Here is a 16,071-nt window from a genome sequence, read left to right on the forward strand (position 1 = left end):
TTTGGTGAGCAGTACCCCTGCATGCCAGTAGGTGGCATTCAGTTTCATGTGACATTATCCGTGCCGAAGTGACTAGTGCGGTGCCTATATAGGTGCCATCCCAGAGCTGATGTCAGCCGGTCAGTTTGATCAACCTTTTTTCGACATTTTGTCAAAGAATTTTTGAGACTTTGTTTCCTGGTGTGTAGGATGTCCAGCAGAAAGGCAGGTATTAAATCATGCAGCGCATGTCACCGGCAGTAGTCAGTGACAGACCCAGACTTGGTTTGCCTCTGGTGCCTTGGGCAGGACCACGATGCCAAGACATGTAAGGATTGCCACACCATGCATTCCAAGGCACTGAGGGAGTGGTCACTCAAGCTCCTTGTCGTCCGACGTCGAACTACTCCGTAATGCTTCAGTTCTTGATCATGAGGAAGGACCAGAGATCGTTCATGAAGTCGTACCCGGCGACTATCGTCCCACTACAAGTCATCAGGAAAGTTGGTTAAGTCCCACAATAAAAAAAAGTCAAAGAGGTCTTCTACTTTGCAGTGCAAGTCTTTGGATGAGTCACGGGACTGTCCGCACTCAAGGCCTAGCTCTGTGGTGGAGCCTGCACCTGGGCCATCTCTGTGACTTCCAGAGTTTTCTCCAGCTCACGATAACTTCCAGAGTTTTCGGGAGCTGGAGCAACCCTTGCCAAACTGAAATAATTTTATACAGCTATGCACCTCATCTTCAGGTTGCCCTACCTTTCTGGAACACCCTCGGGCTTCACGGGTCTGGGAGGGACCCGTACTGGTCTTCCGCCTGCAGGTTCGCCCTCAGCACCAGTCGGGCCCCAGGGACCCATTGATGGATCTGGAACGGCATCAGCCGAGCATCCTCGACCAGCCTGCTCCAGTCTTAACACCCCTGAAGCCACCGATGACCAGTAGTGATGCCCCCCATCGTCATTCCAGACTCTGATACGGAGCCGAATGGATTGAAATGCACAGAGCAGTAGGGACAGAAGGTGTATCAGAAACTCATACGAAGCCGACTTATAACACAAGTATACAATAAGCCTCTACCTCAGGCTCTGCCTCTGGCTTAAGGACAGAGTGGGACAGCACAGCACCATAAGTCCCAAACAGGGTAGCGAGTCTACAGATGCTGCCAATGTGATGGTTGGAATACTTGAAATAATTTCAGGCACTGGAAAGTACTCTGGGCCACAATTCCGTCCTCCTTGTTTTTAATTGCAGTAGATGCGTTAAGTGCAAAGGGTATGCTCAGTCATGAGTCCTGTGCTCACTGTGCCAAAGGACATTAGCTATACCTCAGTGACAAGGCCTAAGTGGACCAAAACTGGTCTGCTGGGGTTGTATGTATTCCAGTTGGAGGGGGCCTGGCCTGGCAATTTGGGCTGGACTGTTTCTATTGGAAAAGGATCACAACTGATTTACATAAACTTTAATTCTGTCCAGAGTGGCATTACATGAAAAAAGGTGGACAAACTAGAAGGCTACATCGAGCAATCACCAGTGGCTGAGGTTAATTTAAGCACTTCTTCCATTGCCTTGTTGTTGGTTGCAGTATAAACCCAACGTGCAATGCCCGGACTTGGATCAAGTGCTTACTGTGCCACAGGACTCAAGCTATACCTCACTGACAAGACAAAAGTAGGCCGAAACCAATCTGAGGTTGCTTATGTTCCTGCCTGGAAAGGACCTGGCCCAGCAGTTGGGGCGAGACTGTTCCTTTCGGAAAAGGACCAGGAAGGCTGACAAGCTTCTTTTGGTGAAGACTGGGTTTGCATATTTCACAATCGACCAGAATTGGTCACACCAAAGAGCAACATGGTGCACTCACGTTGATGCAACAATACGTGTAGACTCAGGAAAACATATCAATAGGTTCAAACCCTGTACTGAAATTAGCAGAAGGCATATATAAAATGTTATGTATTGTGAAATATCTAACAGATCTGGCTGCTGTCTATTTATTTCAAGCTTACCCTGTGTTTCCTCAGGTGAACATAACAAATTCCTCGTGTTCAGTTATAGTGAATCACCTGATCTGTGCTGTAATGATGGAACACCCACAGCGAACCTTCACTCTCAGTTGGTTGCTTCCTACTACTTGCCTCAGCCCACATTATGCAGTAACGGATAGTGGGGAACTACCTAATGGATCTATCTGTTTACAAGTAGTCCAGTGTCATTATCTGCAGTTCCTTTCCTTAATCATTTATGAGATATTATAAAGACTTCATCATGTATGTGTGGTGTGTTTGTGTCATCGTGTTGATTATATTTATTGAGTGAATGGCGAGATCCATTTTGACCCAGTGTGCCCTGTACAAAATGGTGGCCCGTCTACGATCAAGTTGGCTTTGCCTGTTTTGAAAATGGTAGCCCCACACACACTCCTTTTAAGGCCCTCTTCCAAAAACTTATGCAACAGGGACCTTGTTGACAAGGAGGGCCAATTGCTATGTTTGGAGCACATTTCACCTTGAAACAAATTTTCCCAGCGATGGGAACAGAGGTGGCAACTTTTTTACCCAAGACCCTTCACATTCTCCTTCTTAAAAGAGAACAAAATGAAAGTAAACCGCCAACACATGAATATAGCATCAAACAGAGAAAAAGCTCAGTTGTCGGCAACTTCTAGTGCCGAGCTCATGCCACACCACATCTAAGGGAACTTCATTGGTTCCCAATACATAGCCATGCACAGTTTCTCACTCACACCTACAAAGCACAACACAGGCCCTGCCGACCTAAACAACCACGTGCAGTTCCTCCAAGCTTCCAGGGCTCCCTCATGGCTGCTAGTGTGCTATAAAAGTACTCATAACATCTACTCAGTTGTTCTCTACAGGTTCTGGCAACTAGGCAACTGAACTGTGGCCTCCATTCCCCAGGGCCCTGATTTCAATCCGATACAGGCAGTACTTGACCTTTCACATACTAGTAAAAGTGATAGCTATGTGCAGTAAAACACATGCCTTCAGTCTCCAACAGCTACTAGCAGACAACCTAAGGCATGGACCTACCTTGTCCTCTTCTTTACCTTAGCCCCCAACATGTTCCCACAGCCAATGTTGGGGAGAAGTTGCATAGGAAAGCAAAAAAAAGAGCAATAGCTCAAAATGGGAAAAGTATCAAACTATGCTATCTAGAAGGAATAACTGAGCAAAATAGTATTGGGTCCAAGTGCACAATGGCCAAAGCAGCAAGGGTAAATGGTGAAAGTGGGCAAGCTACAAAAGAACAAGGAGAGGCAGCATACCCCTTGCCTCATACAATACATGGTGGATTGTGCATGGTTTTATTTATATCAACGAGAAGCAGTTTATGACCCTTCTACTACATAAAATGGCACCCATTAGTTGTGATCAGATTATAGAATTTGTATGTAAGAGTACTGTCATTCTGTGCGCATCATTACCTTCTCCAGTGTGACGACCCCTTACAGATTCATACACTTTAAATATACTAGACAGAATCAAACTACACTTCAAAGTGAGGTGCTTTGTTTAACTGAAAATAGTTTTGAGGCATGCTCAACACAATTTGGAAACAGTTCTTGCATCAAATGAAATGAGTAATATTTGAAGAATGAATATATAAGCTTCCAAATGTCTGCTTTACTCATTTGTGATAGCTGTGTATTTCAAAACAGATCATGAGATGTTTGTTTACCTGGAACTGAATATCTGCTCAGAAATATTGTCAGTGTCCTTTAAACTTTCGGATGGCAGGCAAGAATCCATCTAGAGAAACAGTTGCTTGGAAATGGGTTTCCTTCTAGCAATGATAGCATAAGAAACAAAACATTTCTTTATCTAGTCCCACTGTTTATCAGCAGTTATCGCTTCCTGTGCAAAGGACAGTGGGTCGACCCCTTAAACTCAACTTAATTGGTGATTTTTGGGAAGCAGTGCCTTCTGCCAGCTTGTTCCTTTGCAGATGCTGGATGGACCCCCCATTAACTCATAATTCACCGATTGGGTTCCTCATGCGTTGCACCCACCTGTGATTATCACCTTAACTGCTCATGGGTGGTCCCTCTTATTACTCTTCTTCGGGATGAGAAGTTGGCCTTTTAGTGGGTTGCCTCTTGCCATTGCTAGGTGAACCTCATAGATTACATTTTACACTTGCTAGTTTTCAAAGCTGCATCTTCTGGTGGGTTTCACCATTGCCACTCCTAGATGGAACCCTAAGACTTCCATCACACTTGGTGGCTTTGAGAACCAGTACCTTCAGGGGGATTACATCTTACACCACTCCTGGGAAGACTCCCACAAACTCACAACATACGTGACGGTTTGGAAAGCTGTTACTTCTATGAAGATGTATGTTTGTTGCCCACGGGTGTCGCTCATAGACAAACTAGTGTCTATTTGGAAGTTGTATCATTTAGTCGCCAGCATTTCCAAAGCTTCTGAGAGTACCTTAATGAATAATATTGGTGTGATAGTTGGAAGCTGCATGTTCCAGTGGGTTGCACTTCTACCACTCTTGAGTGGACCCCACAGACTCATATTATGCTTGTACAGATTAGGGAGGTGCATCTCCCAGTAGTTTGGTCCTTCTCTGTGCTTGCAGTGAAGCGCATAGAGGATTGGTGTATCTCATAAACAATATCCAACACTTCTTACTCAGACCAGATTACAAACGGCACCCTACCAAAGAAGCTCAAACACTGGGATAGTTTCCTACCCAATTGCACAATTATGGTAAGCATGTTAAATTACCCAGAAATCATGCTGTTTCTCTTACATCTATCTGCTAAATGTCATGTTTAAGCAAAGCAAAGCAACTGGCGTACCAATGTGAACCTCACACAACATAAAACGTATTCACACATTTGACACGCTACAAACCCACACTGTACTACACAGGACTACCAAAGAGAGAGGCCCAGCATTTTGTCACCAAGAAGCCCTTCATTGCCTTGTCACTGATATACGGCACTATACATAGGGATCTTAAAAAAGGTAGATACTATTCAAGATTTTCTATAGGATGTGACCGCAAGATTCACCCTTTCATAAGAGTACTGAAATTCAGCTTTTGCACTAAATCTAAAAGATAAGATGCAATCATTTCATCCTGAAATTGAAATAGATAAAAAATGCTGAGGCACCACACAATAAAACCGCTTCAATTTCAGGGAGTATCATGTTCTAGTGGAGTTACTGTCATTCTTCAGAATCTCCATTCACTCAACTGATAGGTTCAGAGAAGAAACTCAAGAGCCGGGCTGTAAGATACTGGTTTGTTTGCAACCTATCTAACCACGCATCTTTGTGGGGGAACAGCCTTTACAACGCGGGTATTACCACGCGCTACCATTGCAACGCTGCTATTACAACGCAAGTCGTTACAACGACTTGCGCTGGAGGGCGCTGTTGGATAGGGAATAGTTTAATTTTCTATTCCAACACCTTCCTTACTGTAACGTGGGCTGGAGTTGGAATAGAAAATTAAACTATTCCACTATCCAGCGCTTACAGCGCACGTCGTTGTAACGACTTGCGTTGTAAAAACAGCGTTGTAATGGCACGCGTGGTAAAAGCCCGCGTTGTAATGCCATACAGCCATCTTTGTGAAGGTACTGTAGTGTAGTTCCTATATTCCCAATAGGCTCTGCGCATTGGAATAATATCTTCAGTAGTGTAGACGTAGGACTGAGGTTAACTAGGTCTTTTACTGACGATATTAGACTTAAGTTTTATGTGCCAGCTAGCTCAGAGTTCACTAGAAACTTTCTCGAATAAGCGAGGAGGAGTTTAACCCTCCCTGGATAGACAAGAAGGGATTTAGTTTCTGACAACCATAGAACATGACAACTTTGCTCTCCCTGATCAAGAGTGTATCTCTAGAGTCGTGTGAAAACAAAAGACAGCTATTTTACTCAGTCAATACGTGCATACTTAGTTTCACCAGATTGCAGAGAAAAGGAGAGACGGGCGTGTTCAATAAAAGGTGTTATTTATTGATCAGTCTCTGTTCTCATACAAGAGAAATGAATCGCTACAATTGCAGGATCATAAAATAATACTGTAAAAGCATTGATATGGTTTCTTAGCCATATGATACTTTAAAATGGATAAAAGATATACATACATATATATATATTGACTAATCGTACTCAACTGGTGCTTCTAACTACGCCTACCCCGGTGTACCTGACCTAAGCCTAATACATGGGAGGGAGTACGTAAGTAAGTAGCAGTTTAAGTTAAGTTTGTTTTGCCAAGAATCTGACTCAAGAATTCTCTATAAGGGTTTAGTCAGTTCAGTACCTGGGATTTAGAAGGCTGGAGGTCTGGTATCTCTTTCTCAGGACTCGGCATCCCAGTCACCCGCGAAGGTGGGCTGGAAACGCTGGAGGCTGGATTTCTCGGCAAGAGAAAAGACAGCGTCTTCCTCAGCGCGTCAAAAGGGGAGGGGCAGCGTCCGTGGGCTCTCGCATCAGCTGGGCTCTCCGGCAAGTAGTCACTGCTCCAGGTTCATCACCACCGTGTCTCTGCTTAGGGCAGCGTTGGTATATTTATACCTGAGAGGTGCTGGGTTTGACGTAAGGATGGACATAAGACGTCAATAAAGATGTCACTAAGAACTGAGCGTTCTTGCAGTGCTTTACAGGAGTTTTTGGACTAAATCAAAACATGGCAGGCGGGGATTTCCCAGGTTGCTCGAGGCTTGGATTTGTTTAAGAACTCGATGTGCTTTCTAGGGGGCTGGAGGAATAGTGCTTGCTTAATGAGACAGCATGCGCGATGACTAATTTATGAAACGGGTTTCTGTGCCGTTGTATGGATATTAGGGATTTATAACTGGGCAAGGGTCAGAAATAGGAGTATCGATACAGGACCCTAGATAAACACACTACACCCACTCCACGAATTCATGTCCATATTTACTAACCTAAGCAATAGTAAACATAACTAATAGTGCATGTGTATACCGAACCACCCCAAAATAAAAAAATTTGCATTTGAAAAATGGCGTATTCGAAATACACGAAAATGAGTATAGGTACTGTATGCATTCAAGCAGTGTAATCATTCAAAAAGGATGCATATTTTATATCAGCATGAATGATTTGCGAAAATAACACATGAAATGGCTCTTAATACAGAAGAAAAAGTGTGAGACCACTTCATCACATATAAATACAATTATTTGTAAATATGCTAGAGGCTGAGGTAAAATATTGTCTCTAGAGTTCCTAATAATAGAAGCTCTGTTCTCTAAGAATAGTTCTACTTTAAGCAGAGGACGAGTGCCCAAAAAAAGTAAATATTTTGGAATTCCAAAAAAGTTTTCGTTTTCAGGGGAAGAAGAAAAATAGTTCCAAATTGTCTTAGTAGCTCTGTTTATTAAAGCTGAAGGCCAAATTCAGAGTTCAGGGAACGCTGTGTGCTTGATTGCTTAAAGTTATTCTTTCTGTTCGGGGGAAAACATCATGTCAGACAGATTTTCAAAAAAGCAGTTTACCGCTTCAGGTGAAAGTTCGACTAGGTTGGAAAATGTTGCTACCATGCAGTCGTGCGCATGTTCGCTTTCAGTGATGTTTCAATCAGCATTGCTTACTGAAGGTCGTACCTGGTTGATGCTGCTCTCATCTTGTACTTCACTACCCTTCAATCGTAGTGGTGAAGTCTCCACGAATGCCGTCATCAGGATAGGTAGCCGCTGGGGACAGCACGATGCATGAGCCTTTACTGGACCCAACAAAGTATCTGTATCCAATGGTACTTCTGATTGTAGTGTAAGACAGGTGTCCAACACGCATTCTTCGCCGCATAGCATGCATCTCAATACAGGTAAGACACAATTCTGCCATATGGGTCTGAACGAAAGAAACCAGGTCATATTCAGATCTCTTAGCCGGGCTAATCCAAGGACTTTAGTTATGCGGTCCCGATAGCGTATAGCTAGGATTGTTTCTTCCATTGTTGCTGGAGTCTTGTCTGTGACATGGCTTGCCATAACGAAGCAGGAGTAGCAAAAATAAGATGCCTGCTACGAGTCCCAACAGGAGTGGAAGTCCGCCAAAGATAGAATGGACAAAATTGGGAAATATACCCAGGACTGCTTTGAATGGGGTTAACAGTCCCGAAAAAACGGTCTTAAATACACTCGCGATACCATTCGTATCCGAAATGTTTAATATTTCGTTTAGCATTTCTGCGAAGTGTAGGGGGCAATTTGTCGATAACAATGCACGTATCTCTTCCGTTGTCCTTGCAACTTGGAGATCATACGTTTCTTTTGATGACGTCAAATGAACTGGTGTCTGTAGGAGCATAGTCTTCATTCTGCTTAAAGTATCAATTCGAATAGAAGAGATTTTCAAACTGGGCCAAATTTTTCCCTCCCTGTCTGGAGTGTCGTTTGGAAACAATACTCGCTCACAGCAAGTGACCATGGAACTCACGCTTACTAGATAAGGTTTTCCTGGCAGCAAGCCACAACATCTGTGATCCACAATTAGAATGTAGCTCCCGTTAGAAAGCCGTCTAAAGAATGGCTCTATTCGAGTTGCAGGTGTGCCAAGCTGGTGACATGAAAGGTTATTTGAAGTCCCCTCACAGGCCCCATGCAAATTTATACCCTGACACAGGAGTATACCACTTAGTGATTTTTCACAATTGTTACCACTGAGAAATACACTCTGTCCTTTTTCACTATAACATGTGTGTGTATAAGGTAGGTTCCATGTTGACTTCATGTATCCTTTACCCAACCTTTCATACTGGCCTGCCTGTATATATTTTTGGCAGTATCGAAATTGGAAAGTCGTTATCGGAATAGTTATTATCCCATGTATTATCCACTCAATGACAGGTCGTTCTGACATTGTCAATGGTAATCTCTCAAGTTTTTCAATGCTCAGAATTGTATATTCTGCTCCCTTTTGTGCCAAGCTGATTTGTGTATCAGTAAGGTTATAGATAGTGAATAATGACGTTGTGTTGATTAAACGCCAAGGCACGTAGCCTGAACGCAGATTTTGTAACGTCCAGCCAAGCTGTACAATAGAACGTAATTGGGACTGACCGTGTTGTAACATTAGTAAGTCCTGCTCTATTATATCGATTGCAGAGGATACAATACTTTCCAGTGAATATATTCTGGAAGACAGAGTCATTAACCCATTGTCCACAACAGAAAGTGATTTTTCCAAATTAACACGGTCAATTTCCCGTATTCTCTCTGCTGTCTTAATTTGAGTTACTTTCCAAGCTTCGTTGTAAGCTGCATATATAGAGGCCGCTATGAAACGTTTTTGACGCTGTTTGCGCGGTCCCATAATGAATCACGCAAGTCAGCACCTTCTTTAAGTAAAGTCAAGTGTTGCTTAATTTCTGCCAGTGTGGATGTTCGTAGCCATTCAAGGCAGAGTTTACCCACACTGTATGTTGTTACAATCCCTGGATGTTGTCGCTGGGAGTATCTAGGGTCTGGCCTGGACATTTTTAACCCCTGTATTTTGTTCAGGAATCTATCTTGACAGTTATTTGTGTCTGTGGGCCAGATCAACCATTTCTTCCAGTCAGGATGTGTTCTGTTTTGGTTAAAAATATGGGATACGTCTATCTCAACATCTGTAGTGCTATTACTGTCAGGTGTTGGCTTTGGAATAGACGGTTTGTTCAAGTCTTTAATTTTGGCTAGGCCAAGACAGGTTGTCTGTTGAATAGTGTCATTCAAAATATAATTTGTTCTGGGATCATCCAGGCTCTAAATAAGGAATCTGTACCTTGCACTTGCCAATCTTTTGTACCCCAGATTGTTTTCGTTTCAATATTATTGTTCCAGAAATCAAAACCGAATGTATTCATTTTGTCAAAAAATGATTCTGAATAGATTAATTTTGTGTTTGTTAGCATGGTTTTCATTCCTGTCTTATTTAACAATTTGAAATAAAACGTTTCTGCATTACTTGTGTTAAACCCTGAGAAATATGGAAATTTTTCATAAAATGTTTTCGAACTGCCTTTTGGTGGAGTTGCACAATGTTCCCATTGGTTATAATTAAAAACATTTCTAGGTTGAGCAGATTTGTGCAGATAATGGTTACCATAGTGGTTGTAACAGTACATCTGGTCATAATTAGATGAACCCTGTAAATAATCATGTTCTGTAAATTTAGCTGACATCACTAGATCTGACATCATATCATTAATACTTTCAAAGTCCCAATCATCAGCGAATGTGCTCGGTTTTACAAAGTCACTTAATGAAACCTTAAATTGATGAGGATACTTCAAGAGCTCGACCGGGCCATAGATTTCGTAATCAGTTTTGTCCCATGCTACCCCACCGGGTATAGGATTGGCTGTGAAGTTTACTGAAGAAAGTTCTCTTTTCTCAATGTGTGAAGACTTGTGTGGTTTCAGGACCAAGTTGATTTTCTGACTTGCTGTGTCCATTGTAACATATTTTCCCTCAATGAAATGTCCCAAGTATAGTACCTTGATGAGCCAAATTATGAGGACAAATACACCTTGTGCCACCCAAAATTCAATCCATGGAGAAATCAGATAGGTTTCTTGTAGTTGATGAAAGAGTTCTTTTGCTTTGTCTTTAAAAGTCTTTGATGGTGTCGGCTGTTCCTCAGGTTCGCTCGGATCCTCAGAAAAGTCATCGAAGTTGATGAAATAGCCTGATGCAGTTCTGTCAATTGTTTCAATTGCTTCTGGATTCCTGTTTGTTTTTGGAATTCTCTTTGTTGCATTAGCATAGTCAGTGGTTACATCATTGTAGACTGGTGTTTCTTGATGTAAGATTTGGATTTGGGTTTCAAGAGGTTTAAGTTCCATGGCTTTGTTTCATAGTCCTTGTTGATTCACTGTAGGGTTATCAAATGTGATTAATCTCTCAGTTTGAACCTCTATGTTTGTAGCAAACTTTGGTGTTCTGCTATTTCTTGGGAGTCCACTTGGCCTACTACTTATTATCGGCCACATGATTGTGGTTTAACCAGGTCGATTGATACAACTCGGTTCTCCTTTTTACCAGCAAGGGGCGGTAGTACAACTGATCTTGTTCCGTTGATAGCCAAGACAGGTACTGCTTTTCTGTAAGAAGGCCCAAATTCCTTCTTTACCGCGATCTTCTCTCTGACCAGATCCCCGATTTTTGGAATCCAGACAGGCCTTGCTGGGACTGGTGGTTTTTCTTCAGTGGTTGTTGGCTGTTGTTTCAATTTTATATTGCTCAGGTCTTTTCTTTTTTCGTTTAAGTCCTGTAAAATAGCCAAACGATCTTTGATATCAAAGCATTTTTCTTTAACCACTGAAGTTTGACTATCGAGGTCCTGGATCAACATTCTAGTCCCAAACAATAGTTCGTACGGACTGAGACCTCTCAGAGAATTTCTTGGCAGATTGTTAAGACTACGTTGGACACTTATTAAATGTTTGACCCACCCAGCCCCCGAACCTAATACCTTTGCCGTTATAGATTGCTCTATGCCTTGGTTTTTTCTTTACACCATCCCGTTTCCCTCAGGAAGGAAGTGATAAGAGTCCCGCAATGCAATGCCCATGCTGGCCATGCCCTCCCTATAAGCCCGAGAGCTAAAAGCAGGACAATGGTCAGAATGTAGCATGCCAATTGCGTATATGCCATTATAGACTCGCAAATCTTTTTATAACAGTTCAGACGTCAGCCGAGAGCTGGGGTCTACATTTTAAGTGATGATAGTCTCTATATGTTAATTTGACGCATTAATCATACTGGGTTTTATATATTTATTGTTTAATCCCATCTTGAGCGAAACGCCATGGCAAAACACCGTCTCGGTCGCCACTGCGATCTCTGTTGCAGTTTGGACAGTTTTTTGCAAATATGTGAAGTTGCAGGCTCATTCCTGGCCACCAGTATGTGGATTGCAATTCTTCCAGAGAATCCTTTAGCTTAAGGTGTCTAAGACCCTCACCCATATGTGCGTCTGCTATTAACAATATTCTCCTGTTCGTGTTTGGAATTACTCTATCCCCCACTCCAGGGATTTGAGCAAAAGGAACGGAGTTTGCATCGATTATGTATGTATAATTGAGTGGATAGGTGATGGGTAGTGCTGAGCAGTCGCCTTTTGATGACGTTTTCACCGCCAGCATTGTTTCCCCGTCAATGTATTTTTTCGAACGCTTTTTTGTAGCTACGGAAGCCGATTTAGTTGCTTCCGCTGTGGCTGTCTCAGCCAATGAATTCCCTGAAACGTGAACGCCATCATGTTCATGACTCAATGAATGTATCACGTGAGTTTTTGGTAGTTCTTTCTGCAAAAGAACTACTTGTTCCCAAAGCGATTTTTGCTTTATTGTGGCACCTGTGTCATCTTTGTAACCGTTTTGAACCCAGTTCTGCAAATCTTTATTGTATGATTTGACGCAGTAATATGATTCGCACACTATTAGTGTCAGGAATTCGCGATCAGCATTATCTAGCGCCATTTTTAATGCTATTATTTCAGTTTGTTGTTCTGAATTATTTTCTACAGAGTGTGATTTTGTTAACAGAGGTCCCAATTTACCTCCGCGCCACACGTATTTAACAATCTTGCATGTGGCGTTATAGGCTTGTTTTCCCCAAACCGAGGGTTGTGCATGTCCGTCTGTATATATTACACAGGCGTACTGTCGTATGGGCAGAATGTCGATTGGCAGAGGATATTCTCTTTCATATTCTAGATTCTTTAATTTTTTCATTTCCGGGTCAAAGTAGTATTTCACTCTGTCTGTAGCAAGAGAATTTTCCCATTGTATCCATTTTGGATTTAATGCCATAGTAGGTAAATTACATGGGCTTGTTAATGCCTCAAAGGCTGATTCTGCTGTTCTGACTGTAATCCGTCTGCCGTCAGCTTGGTCTCTTTCTCTTGCTACAGCTGTTTGAACCGCATGAACAATGTTTTCCTTAATGCTGAATGTTTTTTCAGCTTCTGTGTACAAATGTGATTTGTAAGCTATTGGTACAGTTTCTCCCTCATTAGAGGTTAGGTATGTGAATCCGCATCTTCCTGGGATGACCCGAATCACACGGTTGCGTGTGTTATCACGTGTTTGCAATTTTGTTTTAGCTAACATGTCTGTTTGCAATGATCTCAAAATTTCTGTGTGTTTTTGAGTCCAATTGATTGTTTTAAAATCTGGTTTTATTAGTTCGTAGAGAGGTTTAACCCTCTCTGCATAATTTAGAATGTAAGTTCTTCCGAAATTCAGGAAACCTAGAATTGATTGTAAGTTTTTCAGCGTTCTTGGTGCTTGCATTACGGCACATTTCTCTAGGAAATTGTCTACCAGGCTTTTGCCTTCACTTGATAGTTCATATCCTAAAAACAGGACAGTTAGATGGGCAATTCTTGACTTTTTGAAGTTGAATTTATAACCCTCTGCCGCGAACCCAAGTATTATGGTGTTCACTCTTTTCAAGTGAGTATCCAAGTCATCATCTGTTAGATAGATGTCATCGACATAAGATAATGCCTCATCATCATATATTTGTAGTAACTCTGTTACTCTCGCTGAGAATAATCCTGGGCTGTTCTTGAACCCCTGTGGCAAACGACAGAAATTTTTCTGCAAGCCATTTATTGAGAAAGCGGTCAAATATCTGCTTTCTGGTGCTATGTTTTGACAAAAGAAACCATTAGAGATGTCTAATGTTGTTTTGTATTTTTTGCCCACTATGCTATTCATTAGTGCTGCACTGTGTGAGTTTTGTACTGCAAATGTTTTACAACATGAGTTAAGGTGTCTGTAGTCCAAAACTAGACGATATGAATCATCTGGCTTGGAGACAGAAAACAAAGGATTGTTCATTTGTGAGGTGCATGTTTCAATCACCCCCTGGTATTCAAGTTGATCTAAGATCTCCCTGACCTGTTTTTTTAGCTTCTTGCTTAATTGGATACTGCCTTTGTGCAGTTGGTTGAGATTTTAACTGGATTTTGTGAGGAAAAGAGTCCTCATCCCATCCCACATGGTTTTTATATAATGCAGGAGCTTGGGCTACTGCCCACTTTCTTGCAAGTGTATATTTTTTATGTATTGGAATGTGATTTGAGAAGGCAGGCATAATCATTTCTTCGCCATGAGGGCACTCCCTGACAAACTCTGGTGGCCAGTCTTTTTCAGCTAAAAGGATGTCATAGCCTTTGGAGAGGTTATCCCAAAATAGACCCCTTATTTTCCTAGTCTTATCTCCCTCTATACGTAATGTTATTTCGTATATTTTATGAGGTTTGCTAACTCTGGTGTCTGCAGTTTCCACTTGAATGTATTCATTTGTGTCCACTGTCTCCAGATGATTCATCAGGATCTTGCGAGCTATGCTGCGCTGTCTAGCATTGTCTGAGCCCACTCTCCGTTTTTCAGCTGTGTCCTCAGTATCCTCGGCATGTTTGATTACTTTAATACTGGCTACCTTCTTTTTTGGAAATAGTAATTTTTTTACTTTGATGAGCAGGTTCCTTGTCTTTGGACTTGAAGTGCTCTTCCCTTTGTTCTGACCGTCCTCTTCTTTCCGATTTCTGCGAGGAAGTCTGAAAAGATCGAGATGGACGTGTATCAATATCTTGATATCTATCAGGTTTCTTCAAATTATCCCTATTTCTAAGGTTGTATTTTTTCTCAGAGGGCTCCCTCTGGGGAGACTTGTGTCCTTGGTCTGGAGATCTTTCTCTCCGCCGAGGAGACTTTCCTCTGGACTGGAATCTTTTTTTTTTGGGAGTGGTTTGTTTATTTCCATCCCAGCTCTTTTTTGGAGGGGTTAGATTGTTTTTAATAAATACCTTTTCAGGGTTTTCAGTTAGTTGGGGTTTCACTGGTTTCCCACCCAAACTATCTCTTCCTAGTTCTTCATAGGATTTTTCTATGATTCTGGCAAGTTCAAATGGTTGTTCTGCTATATCTGTTTCTTTCAATTTCTGGCGGATCGCTACAGATGCTGCTTCCCCTTTTATGTTAGATAATAATAAAGCTGAGACCTGCTTGAAGTCTTTCAGTAATTTCATACCCAGAGTTAAAGCAGGTTCTGGACCGTATTCATTTTGAATCTGTCTTAGCACATCAGGTATTACCGCCATGGACGGAACACCATGTGTTTTTATGTAAATGGAAGCAAAGACCGTGCCCCAAGTGTCAGTCCTCCACATGTGGTGCGATCCCCATTGGAAGGCAGATAGTCAGAATTCTGTGTTTCTCAGTAGGGGTGGTATCTGGAAATACTGCCTCGATTTCAGTGATTTTCTGTGCTAACCAGAATGGAATTTGTTCCCGTTTTATGGGTACTTTACCCAGACATGACTGTATGTTCTGTGGTGTGATTTTATTTGTGTTCCCCTGATGAGGGGTCAGCTGTGGAATGTTAATAGTTGGTTGGACTGTTGAAGTCCGCATTACATATTGGACTAATTGTCTATGTATTTTAATCAGTTGTTTTAGCTGTGCTAAAAGTTCTGGTATTGAAATGTTTTCAATGTCTGGATGTGGTGTGTAGCCGGCTAGAACTGGCCATGTTGCTCCTGGTCTACCTAGTGGACCGAGCCTGGTGATGTGATTATTATGTTTTAGGGCGCCTTTAAACCAGAGCAGGTGCTCTTGGTATTTTAATGGGATTTCCACCTCCTCGAAAGGAGTGTAGTCATCCGGAGGTTCCTCTATTTTATAATAGTGGAACTCTTTTGTGACAGCGTTTGCTGCTGGAAAGTTTATCCATGAATAGAATACCTCTGTCTGCCGATATTCGTGTGCCTCAATTACGAATATGACTGTACCACCTCTTGGTGTTAGTCCATTTTCTATAAGTTTAAGTGTTATAGTTTTTCCTATGCTAACCGGGATGAGTATTGCATCCGGGTCCTGCTGTAGGAGACTTGTGTCATCCGCTAGGAGTTGAGCTGCTATTCTAGCTGTCTCCCTCTCTTCTTCAGTTTCTGACATTTTTACTGACAGAAAGATTTTTGTTGCAGATCAGGTTTTCAAGGAAACAAAGATTAGGTGCACAATATTTTGGAACACTGTATCCTTCAACGTTGAATAAACCAAAAACTATACATAGAAATCTCTTT

The 16,071-nt window shown here is 42.0% G+C and overlaps 1 protein-coding gene across 5 annotated transcripts in view; it reads right to left on the minus strand.

The window, feature by feature from the left end:
- LOC144781595 (uncharacterized) overlaps positions 1-16,071 on the minus strand; it is a 483,894-nt gene that overhangs the window by 258,555 nt on the left and 209,268 nt on the right. The window lies entirely within an intron of this gene.

Source organism: Lissotriton helveticus, chromosome 9, assembly GCF_964261635.1.
Source record: "Lissotriton helveticus chromosome 9, aLisHel1.1, whole genome shotgun sequence".
NCBI classification, from domain to species: domain Eukaryota; kingdom Metazoa; phylum Chordata; class Amphibia; order Caudata; family Salamandridae; genus Lissotriton; species Lissotriton helveticus.